This window comes from Cupressus sempervirens, chromosome 2, assembly GCF_028749045.1.
Source record: "Cupressus sempervirens isolate cs-2001-9-10 chromosome 2, ASM2874904v1, whole genome shotgun sequence".
Taxonomy (NCBI): Eukaryota; Viridiplantae; Streptophyta; class Pinopsida; order Cupressales; family Cupressaceae; genus Cupressus; species Cupressus sempervirens.
The window spans coordinates 424347049-424373828 of NC_143119.1; positions in this window are offsets into that span (position 1 = coordinate 424347049).

Consider the following 26780-nt stretch of genomic DNA (forward strand, 5'->3'; position numbering starts at 1 on the left):
TACCTTTTTTGTTTAGATCTTTGTTCTACTATGTCTTCTTCTTCTTTGATCTCTACTTGATCTCTATTTGGATGAGTCACTTCTTCACACTTTCACTCTAATCTAACTCTTCTTAATATTCCTTCTACTTTGGTCATTCCACCTTGTTCCTTTCTTTCTCTTTGCTTTGCACAAATATTAAACTTAACAATATTGATCAACAATAATTAGCAACAATTTTTTTTTCTCTAACTTCTCCTTGACTAGTAAACTCTCTACTTCTAGATTCTTCCATACTTGGCCACTTAACCACATCCATAGATCTTAGATTCATTGTACTTATTAACTTTGAAAATAAAACTTTCCTTAAGTTTTGTGCTCATTCTTATCTTGTTTCAATCTCCATCGTCATATCTTCATTATATTTTTTTATCATAGATCTTGTAATAAAATTTTACTTTAGCCTTGAGCTTCTCAAACATTCTTTCTTTTAGCCATAAGTTTGCTTCAGATTCCATCTTCCTTAACTTTTTCTTCCATCTTATAGTCGATGAACATTACATTTCACTTAGTCCATAGAGTACTTGGTCAACATATGTTTTACTTAGTTAATACTGTAGTAGCCTAGGAAATACTATACTCCTTTCATCTTGTTACTTGGTTTAGCTTGTATAGCTCGGTGAATACATAAAATTCATGGTTAAATTATAGAATTATATGATTTTAAAACAATCAAACCATTATTATTTTATTACTATCCAACTCATTTGAGTGCCCATGGAATACCATACTTATCAAATCTTTCATCATCATACTTTCTTCAAATCATCTTCATCAATCAAAGGATATGTCACTCTATTGAATTAGTATAATATCTAGCCAACTTAATGACAATATAACAACTGATATGAATCTTTGACATATATTCATAACATTCTTAGTTACATGTTGAGCTGGGGGTGATCCCACAATAGTGAGTGCCACTTTTGTGGCACAAAGAAATTTGTTAACCAGTGCAAAAATTCAATTCTCAAATTTCATACATTTGCATGAACATGTGTATAATGTTCGCGCTAAAACATATGCAATATATGTTAGCATGAACATATCTTAATAAAAATTATTATGTTCATGCGAATGTTATAAAATTGTGATTTTTAACTTTTATTCACCATTTTCCATTTTTAGTGTTAATTTTTACGATGCAATAAAATTGTTTTGGACATTGGAGTGAATGTGTTAGAGTGCTAAGTGAGTTGCATCTCTTTCCTCTAGATTTTGGTCATTGCGCTATTTCAAGTATGTTTATATGTGATTATTTGAATATTTTTTTTAATGTTTTTTAAGTTTTCAAGGAATATTTTAATGTTAATTTAATATTTTTATTGCTTATTAATGTTAGTTAATTATATTATTTTTTCGTTTATAGTTTTTTATTTGTTAATTATATTAGTGTTATTAGAAAATACATTAGAAAAATATTAATTTAACATTAGGAAACAAATTTAGAAAAACAAGTAGTGTTAAATTAGATAATAACATTAGAAAATATTAGAAAAATAATAGAAAATATTAGAAAAACATTAGAAAATATTAAAAAAACATTAGTCTAGAATATTAGAAAAACATTAGAAAATATTTTTAAAATGTTAATCTAGAATATTAGAAAAATATTAGTATAGAATTAAGAAATTTTTAAAGAAAAATATTAGTGTCATTATAAAAATATTAGAAAACATTAGAGACAATATTACAAAATATTAGAAACACACTAGAAAATATTTAAAAAAACATTAGTCTAGAATATTATAAAATATTTTAAAAAAATTATTGTACAAAAATATTAGAAAATATTAAAAAAATTTAACAATAATCTTCAAAAAATACTAGTATAACATTCCAAAATAAATTTAGAAAAATATTAGAAAAAACATTAGAAAATATTAGGAAAAATTAGAAAATATTATAAAAAATGTTAGAAATTATTAAAACAACATTATTCTAGAATATTAGAAAAATATTAATTTTATATTAGGAAATTTTTTAAGAAAAAAATTAGTATACAATTAGAAAACACAAAATAACAATAAAAAGTCTAACCCTAACCCTAACCCTATATATAGCCCTAGTTCTAATCTTAATCATAACCCTAAGCCAAACCCTAACTCTAGCTCTAACTCAAACTCAAACCCTAACTCAAACCCTAATTTTAACCCTAACCCTAACCCTATTCATAACTCTATCTCTAACCCTAACCCTAACTCTAGCTATAACTCAAACTCAATCCCTCACTCTAATTTTAACCCTAACTCTAATTGTAACCCTAACCAGGTAATGAGCTAACCCTAATTCTTATTCCAATCCTAACCCTAATTCAAACTCAAACTCAATCCCTAACTAGATAACTATTTAATTCTAACCCTAACCCTAACCCTAGTCCTAACTCTATCTCTAATCATAACCCTAATCATAATCCTATCTCTAATTTCACCCCTAACCTTAACCCTAGAACCTTATATATAACCCTAGTTTTGTAACCCTAACTCTAATCTTAATTATAACTCTAACTCGAAATCTAGGTTGAACTATAACTAGCTCTAACTCTAAATTGAATCCTAATTATATAACTCTGATTACATAACATTAACCCTAATCTTAACCCAAACTTTAACTATACCCCTATTATTAACCCTAGAACTCTGATTCTAATTCTTAACCCTAACCCTAAGCCAAACCCTAACTCTAATTCTAGCTCTAACTCAAACTCAAACCCTAACTCTAACCCTAACCCTAACCCTAACCTTAACTCTAGTCCTAACTCGATCTCTAACCCTTACCCTAACTCTAATTCCACCCCTAATCCTAACCCTAATGGGATATATAACCCCAGTTCTGTAACCCTAGTTCTATAATCCTAATTTTATAGCTTTAACTCTAACTAGATAGCTCAAACACTAACTCGAAACCTAATTATATAACTATAATTGTAACCCTAACCCTCATGCTAACCCAAACTTACACTATAGCCCTATTCTTAACCCTAGAACTCTAATTCTAATTCTTAACCCTAATCCTAAGCCAAACCCCAACTCCAACTCAAAATCAAACCCTAACTCAAACCCTAATCTAATCCTAACCCTAACCCTAACCATAACTCTATCTCTAATTGTAATTTCACCCCTAACCCTAACCCTAACCCTATATAACCCTAGTTCTATAACCTTAACTCTAATCTTAATTTTATAACTCTAACTCTAACTAGATAGCTTGAGCCCCAACTAGCTTTAACTCTAACTCTAACCCTAATTTAACTCTAATTTTAACCCTAACCCTAATGCTAACCCAAACTTTAACTATACTCCTATTCTTAACCCTAGAACTCTAATTCTAATTCTTAACCCTAACTCTAGCTTTAGCTCTAACTCAAAGTCAAACCCTAATCTAGCCCTAACCCTAATCCTAATGATAACCCAAACTAACCCTAACCCTAACCCTAATCCTAACTCTATCTCTAACCCTAATCCTAACTCTAGCTCTAACTCTAACTGAAACCATAACCCTAACCCTTGTCCTAACTCTATCTCTAACTGTAACTATAACCCTAATCCTAACTCTATCTCTAACCATAACTATGTCCCTATATATAACCCTAGTTATGTAACATGATTCTAATCTTAATTATAACTCTAACTCTAACTCTAGCTTGAACCCTAACTAGCTCTAACTTTAACCCGAACCTTAATTATATACTCTCTAATTGTAACCCTAACCCTAATGCTAACCCAAACTTTAACTATAGCCCTATTATTAACCCTAGAACTTTGATTCTAATTCTAACCCTAAAGTTCTAATTTAAACCCTAACTCTAACCCTTTAATTCTAACCCTTACTATAACTGTAATTGAAACTGTAACCCTAATCGTAATCCTATCACTAATTCTACCCCTAACCCTAACCCTAATCCTATATATAACCCTAGTTTTGTAATCCTAACCCTAATGTTAACCCAAAATTTAACTCTAATTCTAATTCTTAACCCTAATCCTAATCCAAACCCAAAGCCAAACTCTAACTCTAGCTCTAGCTCGAATCCTAACCCTAACCCTAATGAGCTCTCTTTCTCATATATGATATTGATGTGTAGATTAGATGATGTACAATTTGTATCTTTTAAATATAAATTTGTGTACTAGATTACATGTATGTATATGTTTTTTTATAATATATATTAGTTTGATTATTGTAGATATGACTTCACATGATCAACATGGTCATCGACCTTAGGGTGATGAGGCTCATGTTCTGACTCTTGCTAGTGTAGCTCATGTTGTGGCTCATGGCACAGTTTGTGGTACAAATTATGGTGTGACTCATGTGGGGCTCATGGTGCAACTCATAGTGGGGTTCATATTGTGACTCATGGTGTAGATCCTACTATGGCTCTAGGTGTAGGTCCTAGTGTGGCTCTTGGTGCAGCTCTTGATATGGCACCTCCATGCATTGATATTGATGCACTATTTTCATTTGTAGAGTAGGAGGTAACTAGATTAGAGTAGTCTATACTCTCCTCGGATAATGGTGTATATAGAGACATCTATGCAACCATATGTAGGAACTTACAAGATCTAACTACTAGATTTAGAGAACAACATTCTTTTACCCCTGATGTATTAGCCATCATATCTAGGGAGTTGAGAGCTGAGATTTCAAGAGATGCATCTTTCGATGACGTCAAGAGGGTGGCCCCAAAAGATGTCATCAAATGAGAGTTTTTTTCATCATGTGAGGGTACCTAAGGTAGGGTGAGGGGCTATCAAGTGACATGTTGCATGGATCCTATTATCACTAACATGATCTATCCTCATTTCTTAGCCATGCATGGTCATTATCCTAATAATGATAAAATACTTCTTTATTTTGCATAATAGTTGTATGTTGAGTTTCATGTGGGGCTCAATATCAACTATGTTGATATTCCAAATTATTATGGATAGGGGCTTGGTCGAATTGTAGATCATGACCAGTATCACAGTGAAGAGCATATGCCACCTCTAGATGTCAAACAATTCATTGGGTAGAGACTTCCTCCATTAACTCCAACACTAGCTCCTATTGCTGATAGAGTTGTGATTACTTCCTAGAGGGGAGAAATTGATAATATTGGACACATCACATCTTTTGCTTCCAGTATCAAATTTGACTCTCTTGGTCAGTATATTCACACTCAATAGAGTCATCTAGGTTAAGCATCTTCAGAGGCATCGAGTAGCACTTTAGGAACCTCCCTTGATGAGGCATATAGAGTTGTTGGAATACCATTACCAAGTGATGTTTTTGCTCTTTCTAGACAACACACACATATGGATCTAGTGCTATAATTTTTGGAGGACCTATTGTAGGGTATCAATTATATTTTTGATATATAGAGGATACTAGTTCACTTACTGATGGACACCATTAGACTGCATCAGGGCCCTACAATTCCACAAACACAAACCACACTAGTAACATTTTCCACACAACATTCTACACTAGGCTCACGACACTCTATAGATGGCTTGGGCATACGAGTTGGAGATGTCAGGATCACAACTGAGGGCCTTGATGATTTTAGTGAACAGTTGTGAGGGCTATCTAAGATTAATACTATTCAGAGTATGGGATCATTGTTTATGGACATGTTATTCCAGACCAACACTAATTCTACACCATTACCCAGCTAGTTACACAAGCCACTTCACTGGTCATTACTAGTAGCTATAGTTGCATACATTGGGTTTGGCATGGGTACTTCAAAAGATTGAGGCACTAAGGGTGTTGTAGTAGGTGTTGGAGCTTCAGGAGATTATGGTACTAAGGGTGCTTGAGTAGGTGTTGGAACTTTAGGAGATGTTGCTGGCATATTAGGATGGGATGTTGACACTAGTACTAGAGGTGCATTGAAAAATGATATGATGGAGTCTAATGATCATCCTCCAGCTCCTGAGATCCAAGTACATATAAAATATTTTTAAATTTAAATATAAATTTTTTTAAAATAGTTCAGATAGATATTAAAAATTTATAATATATAATATAAATTAACTAAATTGTGCAGGCACAGGTCATCGAGCACATTATTATATCTAGTGTTGGGTCAGGGCATGTACGTTAGAGAGAGGATTCTACTGAGACACCTAGTAGTGCTCAGGTACAAGTTTTAAATAGTTTGTAAAGTTAAATTTATGTTTCAAACTATATGCACTCATTTTCATGTACACATGTATATATATGTTTAGATAGATCTAATGTATATGTATTTGCAAGGCTCGATCCTGTGAATGTTCCAAGGGGTGCTTGCACTACTCCTCAAGAGACCTAGCTTGTCTCTTCTAGGCACCTAATCCACATAGGTCCCTGATTGGTTTAGATTATTAACTAACACCAATCCAAACTCTTCTCAAAAATTTTGATCCTTTGTACTTACCCTTAGAAGAATAACAAACTTAGTTTAGTACTCTTCTACACACACACTTATAGGGATCTAAGTGCAATTTTTTCAAAAACTTGATCCTTTGTTTTAGGTTCATCCATCAACATGAGATTACTCCATTTTATTCCATTTTTGTCCATTTGGAAAGATCTTTAAACCTCTTCCTTAATGATTTCAAGTTTTTGTCTCAAAGAAGCCTAATTAGGCCTAGTTCCAATTAGCCCTTGGAATCAACTAATTTCTCTTTCTTGAAAAAAATCTCAAAACAACCTGGTTAACAAACTCTAGATTCAAACACCCTTTTGGATTCCTTAAAGGATTATGTAGGTCTTGAAACCTTAAGTTGTCCGTATAGGCGATTCCTATTATGTAGGCCAAATAGGACAAAGGCTTATTTCCTAGGACTAGACTACAAATTTTTTTGGCCTAAATGGATTGTTAAGACCTCAATCTCCAAGACATATCAATATATGACTATCCACTTCCTAGAAATGTACTTGTTCCATAAATCCCTTTCATTTCCTACACCTAATCATTTGTTTTAGCACTATCAATCCTCTAATCGGACATTCCTAGCTCGCCTCGGGCTTGAGTTTAAAAATAGCTCCAAAAAATTCCACAACTCCTAATCCTATAAATATGTACACTAATAACTCCCCTAACCTTTCCATCTACCCTCAAGTATTTCCCATGGTTGGATTTCATGGGGGAGCCATTTATTTACAAACTAGTCAACACAGATCTAGTGAACAGGCTATATGCAAAATAATTTACTAAAGCAACTAAACTATCTCTACCGTCAAAGTAAAAATAATGTAAAAAACTTAAAACTAATCCTATTACATGAATCCAATGCAACTTTTACTCCTTCAATCCATATAATATCACACAAAATAAAAATGCTTGATCTGCACACTAATCATAGTCACAGTCACTATTGTTTCTACAAAAACTTTTTACAATCCAACCTCCCAATTCGAGATTGAACCTTCAATATAGGGTGTTTTTTAGTGGTGAATATTTGTAATTTTGTGAATTTTAATTTTTTTTTGCTAGTAATTTGGCTAATAATTTAAGATTTAATCTAACCTAAATCACCACATTTTTATTAAATTTAGTTCTAAAATATTTAAAATCACTCAATAAATTTTTTTATTAAAAAATTTAAATTCAAAGATTCACCACAATATTTGATACATGATTAGATTTGATTCACCTAAATATTATATATTATCAAAGGAATTAAAATTAATTCTCGAATAATTATCGTAATTATTAGTTACTTTAGGGATATATTTCCAATATTTAGTTTTCGCTATTGATTTATGATATAATGTAATTATCCTCATAATTTCCATGAGATAAAACATGTTCAATTTTGATTTGTAATATTCCATGATGATTAGCGACTTCCTATTATTATTGAGATTCGCCTATATTTTCTTCTAAAAAATTATGATTCCAAAATAATCGCTAATGTAAATAATATTTAAAATAAAAAAATTGAGAGATTCACCGATAAAAATAATTTGGTTTTTCAAAATAATGAAAGATTTGCCAATAATTTATATCTTTTTTTCGAAGGAGTTACTTAAAGTTTACCCTGCTTCAATAAGTAGTAAATGCCTTTTCCCTATATTTTAGGCCATCTTAGTGGATTTTCCACTCATCATACTTAGGGGATCCAAGGTAATTGAGTTGCATGCAACATTTGCAATAAATTGCAAATGTTGTCATAACTTTTCAAGAACATTTGGCATCTTTGCACTTATGCCATTACCCTTGTTTCTAGGATCTCTAACCCCTCTAGGTCGATGCATAAGCAACATAAATGGCCTTAAAGCATCTTTTCCACCTATTATATGTGTTAGAACACATTTAAAGACTCCAACTCACTATTTCCTCTACACACTAAGTAATTGAAATAATGACTAACAATGGCTATTTGTGCAACCTTAGTCCTAATGACTAACTCACCTAGCCAACAATGAAAATGACCTTTTAAGGTCCACAAACAACTGATCTATACTCTTGAGGGCTAGATTCAAGTAGCCAAAAATCTTTCAAACAATGGAGGTAGCCTAATGTGTGCTCCTACACCACTCAGTTGTTGCACCTCAGCCATAGGATGTACATGAGACTCGATTAGAGGATTTTCTTGTTCATATGTGTCTTAAGGGCTCCCTCTAGTAGTACTAGATATATGTATACTTTTATGCATTTATATATTCAATACATTGTATACATGTTTACCTATTCTAGAGATTTACATACATGTATTTCAATACCTTAATGACATGCATTTCACTATTTATTTTACTATTTAGCACTTTAGTACCTAGATGACATGTACTTCACTTTTTATATTTTTATGTATATATGTTTATTCGAGAATTATATGCATTTGTATACATATTTCACATAGTTTGTATATATGTATTTCAGTATAGATATTAGATCTAGATGTTCATTCTTGAGACATACATGTATATTTTTGTATTTTAGTAGAACATTCTTCAGCGTACATAGAGTATAAAGATTAAAGTAAACACTAATACAAGTATTTAACTTGGTAGATAAATGCAATTTCCCCATATTATATATTTGTGTATTAATTTATTTGTGCATCAACTCATATATATAGGCAAATATTTACTAACTAATTGAACAGTTAAATTATTTTTCATGCCAAGTATTTTAATATAGGTGCTTAAAACTACAAGTGAAATTTAAAAAGATTTAGATTTTAGATTTTAAACTTTAGATTTGTTTGCGATCATTATAAAATAATCAAATTAACTTCTCTTTACCTACTTTAATAGTTAAATCTGTAGAACTTCCAAATTACTCTATGAACCTAATTTATAATTCTCTATTAGAAATAATAGTAATATAGGGTGATTGAATTGAATTCATTACTTGTTTTTTTAATTACATCTAATTAATGTTGTACTGTTATCATTACTAGCTTATCCGTATGGTTAATTATATTTCATGCTAAGTATATTAATATAGGTTCTTAAAACTACTAAATAAACCCAAATGAATTATATCATAGATTTTAAACATTTTATTTATTTGTAATCATTATAACATAATCAAGTTAATTTCTCTTCGCCTAACTCAATAATTGAATATTTAGAAGTTCACATTGGATATATCAAGCCGAATACCTATAAATTAATTCAAATTATTATAAAATAAATCTTAAAAGGAACTAATAGATAAGATAATATTATTAAATTAATATAAATTTCATTCCTTATAAGTGCTAAAGAAATTAGTAGGACTAAAGATACATATTTGTTTTATGTGGATAAAAATATTCTAGTACATAAGCCAATACATTATTTTTAAAAACTCTTACAAAATTTAATATTCTTAAAATCTTCATCGATGGTAATCAATATTATTAAAATTTATATATTTAAAGGTCTTGAAATTGTATTTAAATTAAATTAGACCATCTCAAGGTCTCGCTCAACCATGATGTTCACTTATAACATGCAATATCTTCTCATGATATTCATTGTCTAGTCTCCACTTGTGACATCCACACTTAAATTTGACTAGATGTAGACAAAGCCTGGTGGCAACAACTAGGTGGTTGTATTGTAAAACCTTTTTCTCAGGTTGATAATCAACAAAGTGTATTCGATGTTGGAAAATTTTGATTTTCTTCAAATATGTTCCCTGTATCACAATAGAACATGCACCACAAATTTAAATATTTTTAAATTTGATTGATATAAAGTTATGTAGATATATATAAATTCATATATGTATGTGCACATGTATCTATAATATCTATGGGGAACAACATTTCATCACTTTATTTAGGACCATATAACTTTGTCCTCTCTACAGTACATATCACAATAAATAATAATTAACACCTTCATGATTTCCAAGCTTAGGAATCACTACAAAGACATCTCCTATAAAAAAAGTGGGTGTGTGCACCAAGATGGTGTACAATTTAGTGGACACTACACACAAAAAAACCAAAACTGTTAACCCGATCAGGTTGTTTAAAATTTCAAAAAGCAGCTAGGCTTGGTTACCAAGCATGGCCAAAATACATAAAATACAAAACCCAATTGGATTTCTAAGATTCAAATAACTTGATTGGCTTATGAAATAAAAAAGTACATTGAAAACCTGATCGGGTTATGCAAAATCTAATTGGGTTATGCAAAACTTGATCTAGTTTTGAAGAACTAAATGTAGGCTTTACTTTGGAAGGCATAACTTTCACATCCAGTGTCTAATTGACTTTGTTCAAAATGAATTGGAAAGTTATTGAAGAGCTTTATAACATGATGTAGATAAATCTATCCTATATATTCAAAAGTTTATTTGTCATCAATTTGAATTAAGCATAATCTAAAATAGGTAGTCATTATTTCCCAAATGCGTAATCAATAGGTAAACTTGAATGCTAACATATTTTTTATTCTCTATCTCTCAAAAATACATAAACACACTCAATAACTAATTAAATAACTCTTAATATCTATTCCTTACTAACTCTTAACCTCTCTATGTGTTTAACCTATTATCCTTAAGCATTGTCCCTCTTCGAGTAATCCCTAAGCCTCTCTCTCTCTCTCTCTCTCTCTCTCTCTCTCTCCAATATATCCTTCTATCTCTCTCTCCATCACTTCATATTTCTCTCTCTCACTCTCTCCATCTCTCTCACTCTTGATTATCCTCTCCCCCCTCTATCTCTCTCAAACATCTCTCTAACCCCTTACCCATATCTCTCTGACCCCTAATCCGTAATATCCCTACTCTCTCTCCCTAACCTCTAATCCTTGAAGTGCGAAATTCACATAGAGAGATAGGGGTTAGGGATTAGGGGTCATATAGAAATGAGTAAGGGGTTATAAAGATGTTTGAGAGAGAGAGTAAAGGGTATAGAAAGAGGGAGATGGGATAGGACACAAGAGAGTGAGAGAGAGAGATGCAAAGAGTGAGAGAGAGATGAAGTGATGGAGAGAGAGAGAAATAGGCAATAGAGATTAGGGGATAGGATGGAGAGAGTGAGAAATATGGATAGAATGAATAGAGAGATGGGATTGGACACACGAGAGAGAGAGAGAGAGAGAGAGAGTGAGAGAGAGAGAGAGAGAGAGAGAGAGAGAGAGAGAGAGAGGGAAATATGAGATAGAGATTAGGGGATAGGATGGAGAGAGTGAGAAATATGGATAGAATGGAGGGGGAGAGAGGGAGAGAGAGGGGGGGGAATATGATGGAGAGAGATTAGGGGATAGGATGGAAAGTGTGTGGTGTGTGTGTGAGAGAGAGAGAGAGCGGGGGGGGGGGGGGGGAGGAGTGGGGTAGTAGTTAGTTCAATAACGTGAGAGATTAAGATTTAGTAAGAGAGATATCTTAGGGGTTATTTAGTTAGTGATTGAGTGTGTATGCATTTGAGAGAGAGAGATGGAGTGATGGAGAGAGATAAGGGGATAGAATAGAGAGAGATTAGGGGACATGATGGAGAGAGTGAGTGAGTAAGTGTGTGTATGTGTGTGTGTGTGTGTGTGTGTGCGCGCGCGCGCGCGCGTGTGTGTGTGTGTGGTGTGTGTGTGTGTGTGTGTGTGAGAGAGAGAGAGAGAGAGAGAGAGAGAGAGAGAGAGAGAGAGAGAGAGAGAGAGAGAGAGAGAGAGAGAGAGAGAGAGAGAGATTAGGGGTCGGGATGGATAGAACAAGAGGGGATTGGAGAGAGGGGGGGGAGGATTAGGGATTACTCAAAGAGACAAAACTTAAGGGTAATGTGAGAGATAGAGAGGCAAGGGGTAGAAGTTAGTTAAATAATGTAAGAAATTAAGATTTAGTAAGAGCTATATCTTAGGGTTATTTGGTTAGTGATTGAGTGAGTGTGTATGTGTTTGAGAGAGAGAGGGGGGGGATAGGATAGAGAGATAGAGAGAGTGTGAGAGAGAAGTGGGTTGGATAGAGGAGTGAGAGAGAGAGAGTTATGGAGGGAGAGAAGGGGATAGGATAGAGAGATATTAGGGGTATGATGGAGAGAGTAAGCGAGTGAGTGAATGAGTGAGTGTGTGTGTGGGGGGGGAGAGAGAGAGAGAGAGAGAGAGAGAGAGAGAGAGAGAGAGAGAGAGAGAGAGAGGGAGGGAGGGAGGGAGGGAGGGAGGGAGGGAGGGGGAGGGGGGAGAGTGAGAGAGGCTTAGGGATTACTCAAAGAGAGAAAACACTTAAGGATAAAATGTTAGATAGAGAGAGAGAGAGAGAGGTTAGGAGTTAGTAAGAGAGATATATTAGGATTTATTTAATTAGTGATTGAGTGTGCATGTATGTGTGTTTTAGAGATAGAGAATGAAAAATATGTTAGCATTCATGTTTACCTATTGATTATGCATTTGGAAAACAATGACTACCTATTTTAGATTGTCCTTAATTGAAATTGATAGAAAATAAAATATTTAAGACATAGTTTATTTATTTGCATCATGTTGTAGAGCTCTTCAATAGCTTTCCAACTCATTTTAAATGGAGTCAATCAGACTCTGAATGTGAAAGTTATGGCTTCCAAAGTAAAGCCTACATTTAGTTCTTCAAAACCTGATTGAGTTTTGCATAACCCAATCGGGTTATTTGAATCCTAGCAACCCAGTAAACTTTAACATTGTAAACTTTAATTACTTTTTCCAATGTCTTGACATTCCTCATAGACATATGTCTACCATTTTTTTTATTAGATTTGTATTTACTTAACCAAATTCAAAATATATATTACTATTCTACACTTGATTCTATACATTTTTAAAAAAAAAGGTTTTCATTTTTTATTATTTTGATGCGAGTTATGCTTAGCACACAAAGAGGTACCAAAATTTTAGGATGTAGTCAGTTTAGTAATTCACAATGAAAAAAATACTCATCATAAAATTTAAAAAAATACACAACTTCTAGATATGAATCTTAACTATCCTACTAAAGGGATACACAAGATGCTAAATATAATTTGGTCTTTTGTGTTGCACATGAAAACAACTATGTTATGTTTTCTAAAAAAATTAGGAACTATTTTTTGTGTGTGTAAGGTTTGACCCACCTAATCTTATCCATTTTGTAAAAACTCTAGTAGTTTAGAAAGTAGGTTCAGAATACTACAATTTATATGTTTTACACATCTTGTCATTTTTAGTGGATCACCCTCAAATGTCTCATCCAAGTTTAGGTTTACCTGATTTCAAAAAAAAGGTGTCCACTTATACCACCCTTTTTGCACACAATCTTGGTTCACTCACCCAAGTATGTACATGTACATTATATAAAATAGTTCATTGATAATTAAAAAGAAAGTTGATATTAATATGCAAATTGTGATTAATTTTTATGATACTTACCTACTTTTATCAATCTAGAGATATGATTATAATCATTAGAAATCAATGGAATATCATCAAAATTTTCATCTTCATGTTTATAAAATATATCCGTAACATCAAGTGGTATTGAAAGTCATGCACCTATATATCCATGCATTTGATTGATGCATTCTTGATAGTCTTCATCAATGCAACCTTCACAAAGACATAAGTATTCTCTTATCTTCAATGTCCAATTGCGATTATATGTACTCATGATAGAATGTAGGGAGCATGTATTTTGTATACTCTTACAACCATGCATGTTTTTTTGTTTACCTAATTTTAGAAAAATGGTGTCCACTTATACCCCCTTTTTGCACACCATATTGGTGCACTCACCCAAGTATTTACATGTACATTATATAAAATAGTTCATTGATAATTAAAAAGAAAGTTGAGATTAATATGCAAGTTGTGATTAATTTTTATGATACTTACCCACTTTTATTAATCTAGAGATATGATTATAATAATTAGAAATCAATGCAATATCATCAAAATTTTCATCTTCATGTTTATAAAATATATCGGTAACATCAAGTGGTACTGAAAGCCATGCACCTATATATCCATGCATTTGATTGATGCATTCTTGATAGTCTTCATCAACGCAACTATCACTAAAACATAAGCATTCTCTTATCTTCAATGTGTAATGCCCCACTTGAAGATCCTTGGAACAAGGATTCAATTCAAGCCAAAAAAAAAAAATTTACAAGTATGAATGCACATGTCAACATCATATAGGGATCACAAAGATCACAATAGAAGACTTAACTACAATCTCGACAACCAATGAATCTCCAAATGCCACTACCAAACTAACACACACAAATCAAGAATAAAAACCAAAGATGGTATTAGAGCATAAAATCTCTGACCTCTCAAAACTTGAAACCACTAGCATTCCTATAGGGTACTCAAAAGTCCAAGTTGCATTCCTTGAAGAATAGTGGAGAGGTCCCCTATTTTTCACATGAGAGAATAACAACTGAAAGTCTCATGCAAGGAAGCACCTCTTCACATAAGAAAGTACACTGAGCCATGCAAGGAAACACCATCTCATGCTAGAATATGCTTGGTTTGACAACCAAAACACCTAAACTAGTGTAGGGTTTTGTGTGAGGATTCACCAAGCTATGCAAAGAAACCCAACACACCATGAAAATAATTGCATTCTCGCATGAGAAAGTACAATTTCGCATGAGGATACAATTTAGCAAACTAGAAAACAAAAAGGTAAAAATCTAGGAAATAGATTTCCCCCACATTGAGGAGTACCAGATCTACATAAATCGAGGAATGAACACTCGAGTGCTTAAACAACAAGATGCCATAAAACAAGAAAGAGGAATAGCTATCCATCTAAACCATAGCAATAAAGAACATACTGAAAGCAAAATCATAGTTTATAGAAGTAACATCACAATGTACAAAAATAACATCACAACAATTGAACAACCAAACTAATTATGTTGTTCCTCCCAACCATTAATAGCATCATAAGACCATCATGGATCCTAGCCATCCCCCATGCGTAACATCCCAAACTACCAACCAGATCATTGGTGTTATCTTATAAGAACGTCACTACTAAAATGTTCTACAACATAAGATTAAGGGAATCTAACATGCTAACTGTAAAGCATTAGATAATCTAATAAATCAACCACATCATCTATCATATGCTAACATCATATGAATAGGAAATCTAACATGCTAAACCAATAAGCAATAGATATGCTAATAAAGCAATTCACACCATCTAATCATATGATAAACATCATAGTATGGGAATGCATCAAATAAATTAACATCATCTAAAATGAAATTCAAGCATTCCATTGAAACCATAAATCATAAAAAAGAATACTTTGAAACTCGAAGCATCAAGTGAAAACATCTAACAATGGTCATACTAGGATAAAAGACTATCTCTATACACTAGTCCCTGGTAGTGGTATAGGTAGCTACACCTCCCAACCACATGGTACCCACAAGACCACACCTATCATGCTGATGGAGATCATGATCCAACCACAAACACACCCAAAACAACATCCATGGCTAACACACATGCTACATAGTATGATGATTGAATTCAAGACATAAACAATGCATAACTACATGCCCTAGTCAGACATCTCAAAGACTACTAATTAGGGGCTAACATCAAGGAGAGTCACTTGGCATTGAAAAGCCCAAGCTTGGATTGTACATTTCAAATCCTCAACAAAGGGCCTTGCACACACATTTTATTATCTTAAGTTTTATTACAACCCAATGTTTTATTTAATTATCACTTACTTAAAAATTCTTCACACTAACCCTATGGGACAAGGTCACCAGGCTACGAGGTAGAAGCCCCCTCCATATGCTATGCTAACCTACCCATGCTCATGCAATGATGAGTGCCCGTAGGCATGCACATTTCCAACCCAACCCCAATGATCATAACTTTTGGAAGTACCACGAAAGATTGGGACTCGCAAGCCACCTGACAAGTGTACGCACACATACTCATGTGCGGCACACCACCATCATGGGGATCATAATATAAAGATAGGTTGAGAACACAATGCAAAAAAAACTCAACCGCAAACAACTCAGGAGGATGGATTCTACACAAATCCCAAGAACCAATAAAACCATAAATCATGAAATCACTCAACTGGCCTCAATTTGGGAGTATGGATTCTACATGAATTTCAATGATGCAACAAGACCAAACATCATGAACTCACTCAATTGGCCTCAATCCAGGAGTATGGATTCTACACAAATCCTAATGTCCACAAAACAAGACTAAAGGTCCAAAAGAAACCATAACAATAGGTATAAAATCACTCAACCAAAGAAAAAGTCAGGAGTACGGATGTGACATGCATCCCAATGAAAATACAAAAGTGCAACAATGGTTTGACTGATATCCAAATAGATAATCCAGGTCCACAACCCAACTCATGCCAAGAAAACCCAAAAAAACAAGATGACACACAAAATAAGGTAAAAATCCCTAAATTTTGAAAAACTTCAAAATTAAAACTCATTTGGCCTTTGGGTATAAAAACCCCCAAAAATCCAAAAATAATTGAGTTCGGACACCATATGCAAAAATGGCCAACATAACAATGCAAAAACCCAAACCCTCAACCTAAAAAATAGGGAAATGTTCATACCCAACCAACCGAGCAGAATCAACAAATAGAAATAGAGGGGAACACTAGTTCTTAGCCTCCTAATAAATGGCTACCAAAAATAGAAGTAGAAATGAAGCAGAAACAATACAATAGGAGAGCCTTACCTCACAACCAAAAGGGCAAAACAAAAATCTGAGCCATAAAATAAAAAGCCCACAAAAGTGGCTAAAAATCATGGAAATCCAAGGTCTCTCTGAGCTGGATCCAATGAGACCAACCTCGTGATGATCCCATGCCCATAGCTCTCGCAAAAAACAAAATAGTAAATCCTTATGAAGAGGATTTTGGGGTTTACTCTCAAACTTTCTAATTCAAAAGTGAGAAGTGAGGAATTTAATTTTTTGTTGGATATTTATTCACTTTGCGAGTGAATAATCAATTAGGGCAACTAACCACCCAACCTAGTTAAACCTTGAATTGACCCAAATGAAAACAAGCTATTCCTTGAAATAAGAATTCATCTTTGGAAAAGCTACCAGAAATTAAAATAAATCAATTAAAAAGCTCGAACACCCAAAACATAGAAATTTACTTAACTACTTTCGTGACAATGTGAAACTCTAAATGAAAAGACACATTCACTAGTTTAATCACATAATGCAAATGAATTTGGATTTAATAATCATTCAAAGGTTTAATTAAATAATTAAAATAAGGATACATTGACCATACAAGGATGACATTGGTAAAATAGGAATGGCTGAATCACTAAGTCCATGTACCACTGCCAGGGATATAAATCCTACACACTAAACAACATGATCAAGTGCAATTGCATATAATAACATGGCCGAAGAAATAAATGCCTTAAATCATCTAATTTAATCATTTATTTAATTATATTAATATAATCTATTTACATCACTCATGTTCGCTTAAAGCATAACAAATCAAGGATGAAGTAAATAACCATACCATTAAATCCATCACTTAACATAATCAGAGATATGTCCAAATACTAGATAACCATATATTGTCTTAAAAACACACTTTCATCTCAAAATGGCATCATCATGCAAATATGATCAACTGAACATCACAATAGTCTAACATCTATGATACTAAAATCCAAGTATAACATCTGACCCTCAGGTCATCTCACATGTAAAACATAACACAGATAAATATCCACAACACATAACCAATGAATCCAACAAGGAAAATCCATTCCTAATTATTTAAAAAATTAATAAATATAGTTTAAACAACATGAAAAGGAACTTAAAACACATAAGAAAACACAATCATAAACATGACTAACCACTGCTACAGGAACCTAGTCTAGTGTTGTATGGTAATAGTACACAGTGCAATCTTTGCACACATCTCAAGGTAATCACAAAATAACATCATGATACCACATTGATCTTGATAACCACTAGCACAGACCTTAGTGAACCATAAATCACATCATGATCTCATAAATTAATCATAAGAATAATCAAATCAATTGATATAGTAACATAAATCTAAATCACCTCAAGGGTGTAGACCACTCATGGTCCCAATCATAATCCATCACAATGAAAGATCAACAAGGTTGCATCCATCAGGATGACTTACAAAAGTCAAATGGGAGAGGCACTACACAATGTCTAATTGTGATTATATGTACTCATGACAAAATGTAAGGAACATGTCTTTTGGATACTTTTGCAACCATGCATGTTTTTTCTATTAACACTTGAAAGTTCATTAGAAAAATATGGAAAAATTAAATTTAAAATTCAACGAATCAAGATAAAATTTAAAACTTAATTGCATAAAATTTAAACAAATGTACACATCCATACCTATTATCTCCCAGAAAACTCTATATGGTATCTGTCAACTCATTCTTGATGATGTCGCAACCTTGTTTGATGCAAAATGTGTCTTAGACCATTCAACAACATCATGTGCATTATTTATACAAACTAAATTATAATTCATTTGATACTTTCATAGAGCACATTTGATGCAAGCTCCAATACCATCATGTTCACCTTTTCCATGCCCACTCTAAAAAAAACTCGATGTGTTTTATATTTTCATTACGATGATATCTACATAATGCATAAAATGGTTGAGATGATTGGAACTATGGGGCACATCCATTAGACCAAAAATAATTTTTATCAACATTTATGTTTCTTTCTTTCAAATAAGAAAAAAACATATTGAAAAAATGCTCCAAATAGTGAATGTCATGTTCTTTATCATCACTTATATAAAAGTGATATTCCTTTTTAAAGTGTAATCTGAACACCATCCAAATCTAATTGTGCATGTCTATAATGAATATATACCATTATAGTGATGTTCTTAGAAAAGAAATAATCTAATTGAATTTCTTTCTGATGAACAAATCAATAGTTCTTTGCAAAATCAATGACTGATACAATTGTTACAAGTGGGAAATTATCTATCAATGTTTGAAACTAGTGTACTTGCCACTTTGCAAAAAATGCATGGCAAGAATAAAATTCTTAAATCTATCCATAAATGTTACAATAGGTAAATCCTCTTAAACATATTCTGACCTTTTTGTCTCTTTCCCCAACTTTGTTTAATTCTTCACATACTTGTAAGTTTTGCAATTCACCTTTTTTTTAACATCAATATTTTCAAATTTCAAAGGAAAAAGGCCCAACTCACCACATGTTTCAAATATTCCTTTGATGTAATTTATTTGACCAAATGGATCATCTATTTTTTCCTCATAAAATGGATGATATAAATTCACTTCACCTACTAGGAGGAGCAATGTAAAAACCATATGTGTCTTCTACAAAATTTTGAAATACCTAATAGTGGAGATCAAACTCAATATGATAATGACAACAATAAGTTTCAAACCCTTTGTTTGACATCACAAAGTATGGCTTCAATCTTTCAAACAATGTTTGCCCAATTTTTACAATAGGATGTTCACTACAAAATGACACATATAAATCATACTATATTGTGTCCAACCAATGTTTTTTATGATGTTCATATTGACTAGATGCAATCCTATGCATGATAACATATCTACTATTTGATGAAGGACAAGTGTTATTGATCCAAAATGATATGACTAAATTTTTGAATCCCTCATCAATCCTATTAGAATGAGGTGCTCTACACATGATTTCCCAGTTGTCTTCCATAGTACTATCATCCAGAATTAATCTTCTCTTAACATATTCTCTCATTGTTTTCCTACTAAAACCCATTTTATATGAAATTGAAGATATTAGTCTATTTTGGGTCATATTCTTATTTACAACAGACATCAACATCACTTTTCTTGCCATGGACTTATCTTTAGTTTGAGACCACTTTCCTATGTTTCTCAAACCTTGTTTACCATTTTCAATCACATTAGTTTGCATGTTAGAAAATCTTCTCTTCTTTGATGTTGTGTTCGCACGTAACAATTTTAATGCTTCTTGCAACTTCTTTTGTGTAAGAAAAAGTGAAAGTAGCTGAGTGATGTAGGAGCATCTAGAGGTATAAGTGCAATCTTGTGTCACCCAAAAAAATGTACCGAGACATAGTTTCTATTTCATGTGTTTTCATTTCTGGATACCCATTTGGGTCAAATAAAGGTTTTAGCTCTCATAGTTCTAGTATCAGTGTTCTAGGTTAGAGTATTTAAGCACCTTGGGATACATGTAAATGCTAAAAAAATAGGACTATGTAATTGAGCCATAATTATGGTGAATCAAAAGGTTTAAATTGGAGGGAGGATTAAAATTGTAATTTAGAACATTCCAGAAAAAGAATTAGCTTAAAAAGCTGCACAGTTTGAAAGTTATCGTAGTTTTTCAATTTTTGGAGACCTCCTAAGAATGCTTCAAAGTCAGGTTTGAGGCATTAAATGACCTTGTACAGGGCCAAAAATGGGGGACAAGCATAGCTTTTCCATAGGCTATAGAGCACTCCGAGAGGTTTTCGAAAATGTAAACGGTTCGTCGATCAGAGCTATGGTTCAAAAGTTATGCCTCTCGAAAGTTCGGCTACCATTTATGGATTCTTCTAATTTTGTACCAACTTCTAAAGTGACTTCTAGAGCCTTCCATTTTGGCGATGGACGCCAACTAGCACTTTCTAGAATGTATTCCTAATCCTTAACCCTTTGGGGTCTATTTAAGGACATTTCTGGCATTGTAAAAGGCAGTTCGGAGTGGAGTTTGAGAGAAGGTACTAGGAGAAGAAATTATCTCCAGATTTATGCTATTGTAAGCCCATAGGGCATGTTTTGGAGTCTATTTTCTTTGCACTAAGTGTACTAGCATATTTTCATAGTTAGTAAAGTTTTCCCTTTCCTATTGTGTCCATTCTGTGCTTGGGTTGTGTCCCCATCACTGAGCTTGTTCAAGTATTTTGATTTTATCAAATTTAGTCATTATTTCTCTTATCTCCTTATTCATTGACCTTTTCTTAGATAGGAATAAGGGTTGAATAGTAGCTACAAGTGTTCTCAATTTATCTACATCCATTTTAAATAAATGATCTAAATTTTTATGAGAAATTCCATTCTTTATAGATTGAGCAATATTTATGAGTTCATCCATAGTAGTAGGAGCACCTGATCCCAACCCTTCTTTGACTTCTGTTACTTGATTTCTATAGGGAGTAATCTTGAGCCTTCTCCAACATTTAGTGTTTGAGATTCTGCAGGGAAAGATTTTGACCATTCTTTGACTTCTATTACTTGAACTTTTGTAGGGAGTGATCTTGAAGCTTCTTCAACATTCATTGTTGGAGATTCTGTAATATCCCCCTTCGGCATTTATGGAAACACATAAAAATATTATTTTACTTTATAAAATATTACATGAGACAATCAAATGTATGTATTGAAAATCAATTTTTTTTTTGGTTATTTGACTCTATTTAGGTTCTCTACAACAAATTTCATCATCACATGTACTTAGTTTGTATCTTCAATATCAACAATCTCCAACATTTCTCCCCTTAAAACATGATTTATCTATGTTCATTATTATTCAATAGTATCTTCACTACCCAATTCTAATTCATTCCACCTTTTCTTGTTCTTTATCTCATTATCTTATTCCTCATCCCCCCTTCGACTAATCTATCCCTTAGTGTATCACTCCCCCTTTGACATAAATGCCAAAGGTAAATATAAGTTCCAATGTAGAACTTATAGAACCTTGTATTTATATCTTATACCTTGCATTTACTATTTAGGTTATTTTCATTCCAATCATATTCACAACTTCAGAACTACTCCTAAAGTGTGAACTCTTGCATCACCTCCACAAAGATAATGGAACATGCATCTTCTCTTAGTGAATTTTGGATAGGGTAAGGACCCCCAATTTACCTCTTAGACACTTAGAAGAATATCTAGGAAATGACTTAGTAAAAATGTCTACACTTTTCTCCATAGATCTCACATATTCAAGCCTAACTTGTTTATCTTGTACTTTCTCCCTCAAGTAGTGATATTTGACTGGTATATGATTTATATTTGTATACATCACTATATTATTTGATATATTTATTCCACTAGTGTTATATTCCTTCCAAAAAAAAATTAATCCAAATAATATTAGAATAATTAACTGTAGCAACAACATACTCAACTTCAATAGTAGCTTGTTAAATGTAACTATGTTTCTTGCTCAACCATGTTATCAATATTTCTCTTAAAAAGAGATCTCCACCACTTGTACTTTTTCTATAATCAATATTACCAGCCTAATCAACATCTATATGGGCTTTAAGAGGAAAGTCACCATATTTTTTATACCATAATCCATTTTCTTTAGTCCACTTTGTTAGAATATTTAGAATAATTGAGAGGGGATCAATTAGTTATCCAAGGTCTAGATGTACCAAATGAAAAAATAATTACTTAAACAACTTCAGATATTTTCATTCCATAGCTTGATCTCTATAGTAAACTTTTAGTAAAATTAATTGGTTGTCCAGTATCCTAAATATAACAAATTTGTAGAATACAAATATTAATCATTAAAACATGAAATAACATCCACAAAAGTTTGACACGAGGATTTTATGTGGAAACCCAATTTGGGAAACCAATAGTAACATTTCACCAAATTTTCACTCTTCTAAAGTGAGCTTTATTAGGAGCCAACCATGTTAAAGGTTACAAAACACATTGTTAAATGTGACCTTGCTAAAGGACTTAATCACTCTGTTAGGAGTAGCCTTGTTAGAGGACTTTAGAACATTCCATTAGAATGTCACCCTATTAAAGGATTTACATATTAATGTTAGGTCAACCTTGATTAAAGAATATTAAATATTGTTATCAATGGCTAGAAAGTAACTATAGTTTTTGATCTATCAAGTATGACTCACTTTACATATATTGATCTCAATTCGTCTCACATACATTGATTCACTGACTGGCCCTCAGTGTCATCTTATTCTTTCATTTGCTTGGAAATCCATCAAGAGATCACTCTCCTACTCTTCTCAACATTTTGCTCAAGTTTGAAAATTAATAAAATCAACAACTTCTACAACCACACAATGTAGGTTAGGCCCTTGTACCTATTGACATATAAGTTAAGTTTGTTATTAGTGACAACACTTATTCAAATTTTGTATGGCTATCGAGCTCATTGAACAATCTATAGTGTTTTCCATGTAACTCACTAGCCATCAAATTATATAGTTTCTACCAAATCTTCTAGAATAATTATAGTTGCCACTAAGCATTCCAATGGTTACTAAGGGAATTTAGTTAGTGTGAAGTGCAATAGTTCAAACTGAGTAGAATCAAGAAGTGTGAAGTCTAGCAGTTCAACCTAAGCACTTCAGTGGTTACCAAGCTTTGTAGTTTTTACCAAGCTAGTAGTTCATGTGATGTGAAGCTAGTGTTAACTAAGCCATATGTGAAGTTAGTGTTTACTGAGAAAAGTCATGGTAAACTAGTAATTCATTTTATACCAAGTGACACAGTATCTACCAAGTCATCAGTGCAGACCAAGTTTGAGACTACTTTGAGGTGATTAGTATGGATTGAGCTTCCACTTATATTGAGTGCATGAAGATGTTGAGTAATGATAGTGGGCACTGAGTATCAGAACTTGACAAAGTTAGTCTTTGAAACTTGAGTGCCTTCATATGGGACGACTTTGTAATATTGGTGTTAACTTATATAATGGCCGACTTTGTTATTATGTAAATTGGATTGGTATATATGTAAAATATTGTATCATATCCAATGTTTGGTAAGGTGTAATCCATGAACATAAGTGTAAGAATGCGAATGTGATCAAGCAATAGATAAAGTATATATTGAAGGCCATATCAGAGAAAGGAGCAGCAAAGACATATCCATCACAAAAGGTGATCAGTACTTAAAGGAATCTCTATCATCAATTCAGTTGTAAGTCAGAGATTTACTGTTTCATTCTAAGAGGTAAATCAATCTAAATCCTTTCACAAGGTAGACTTAAAAATCATTCTTAAATCTCTTAATAGAGTGCATACTTTATTGTGTGTTTTTAAATCCTTCAACAAGGTGGACCTAGTAGTCCTAATTGCTTCTAATAGGGTAGATCATTAGAGGTGATCATTGTAAGCCTTAACAGGCCAACTTTATGCTATAGTATTAAAGTTTTGTGGGTATCATCCCCACCCTAGTTTTACTTTCTATTTGGAAGGTTTTTGGATCACCAAATTATTTTTTTCAAGTGTTATGAATATTTTATGTTTTTAGTTTCTCATGCATACAATTAGATCAATAAATGATAATTGGTATATTGCCATACAATGTTGAATTTGATAAAGTTTTAGAGGTTACTAATTCACCCCTCCCCTCTTAGTAACCTAGCATAGTCTTGAATATTTCCAACAATTGGTAGCAAAGATTTGTGGTCCTTAGGAGAAAGTTTAACAAATTGAGCAAAGATCAAGGATATGGAGATATTAAGACTTGATAAGACAATTGACAATGAAAAGTTGGATCTAGAAATGGCCATTGCACAACTCAAGAAAGCTAAGGAGAAACTTTCCCAATCCCTAAAAAGAAGGAAGGAACTTTCAAATTAGATGAATGACCATCTTTACATTGAAGACTTTTTCCCTTCAAGCAACTCAGATGAAGAAAATGATGCAATCAAAGAACTCCTAGAGAAGAATGGTTCCCTGCAAGAAGAAGTAAGTAAGTTGAAAAGAGAACAAGAAATTCGATGAGTAAGGATATATGAAATACTAGAACAGAGGAATAAGATGAAAGAAGAAATAGATGGAAGAAATAATGAAATCTAGAACCAATCCCTTCAGTATGTAGATCTTATGGATCAAATCTCCAATGCAAATGAGGAAATCATGAGCCAAAGACATATCAATGAAAGATTAATAAATGATTTAAATTTAGAAAGACAAATCAATGAAAGAATAAGAAATGAGCTAAGATCTAAAAAGAAAATCAGTGAAAGATTGAAAAATGACCTAAACACTGAAAATAAAATCAATGAAAGAATGATGAAATCTCAAGCAAACATGAATCAATTAAATCAATTGAGTGAGAAAAATCTCTATAGACAAAATGGTAAAGTAGGAATTGGATACAAAGAAGAAGGTGAATCCTCTGAACAAGGTGCTCAAAGGAATTAAAGACCTACTTGAAATCATTGTGGTAAGTTAGGTCATACATAAAACAAATGTTGGAATAATGTTAAAGCAAAATTTAATGAAAAATTCTACAATTGCAATCAGCATGGTCACAGGGCTAATGAATGTAAAGAGAAAACAAAATTTGAGGGCAAGTGTTAAAAATGCAAGAAATAAGGTCACAAGGCATCAAATTGTAGAACTAAGTCATTCAATCTAGCAAAGCAAATTGTGAAAGCAATATTTGGTTTGGACTACAACACTTGGTGTAGATGTCATTACTATGGAGAATATGGACACATTGGCATGAATTGTGTTAAACATCACATAAGGAAGAGAGATACCACTATAAGATGTTTTACTTGTACCAAACTTGGTCATCTAGCTAAGAATTGCATGAATACAGATAGAGTTGAAAATGAAAAGAAAGCTAAAGTAGATAACATTCATAAGTAGATGAGGTAGCAATGGATTCCTAAATCTATTGAGGAAGCTAGTTCAAGTAATGATGGTCTTGTCACTCAAGAAGTGGGTGACTACACCATTTTCAACTAGATTTCCAAGGATAACTAGAACTATGCTATCATGGTCACATTCTAATAGTTCCAAATTAAAAGGTGACAAAGATCCAAATTAATATTCAAGATACAAAAGGATCACTATGGAAGATCGGTATCAGTTATCACCGAGTTACCTTCTCTACCGAGTAAGGTCGAGTCATAGATCTTCCAAGAAAGGTTGGGAGTAACAAGACACACATGGTTACTGAGTCATGGAGCCTTCACCAAGTAATCAATTGAATAGTGGATGATAGCCTATCAAGCATAATGTCAAGCATGATGTCAACCCAACTACCTTCATACAGAGCATTAATGGTGAAGTCTTAACAAAAGGCATGAAATCAAATTCATTTTTCATCATGAAATCTAAGTGCTCTTATGGTGAAAGAAAATTCTAGAGTGATTAAATTACTCCAAGAAAATTTGTAGCAAGGTTTTCAAGGTTTTGATAATTTATTGAGTAATCATGCAATCCAACAAAAACAACAACAAAGCAAAGAAAGGGTCTAAGATGTTGGTCCAAGGAGTCAAGTGGAAAGTGCCAAACTTCAAACTTGTGCCCATGATTGTAGAAAACCTC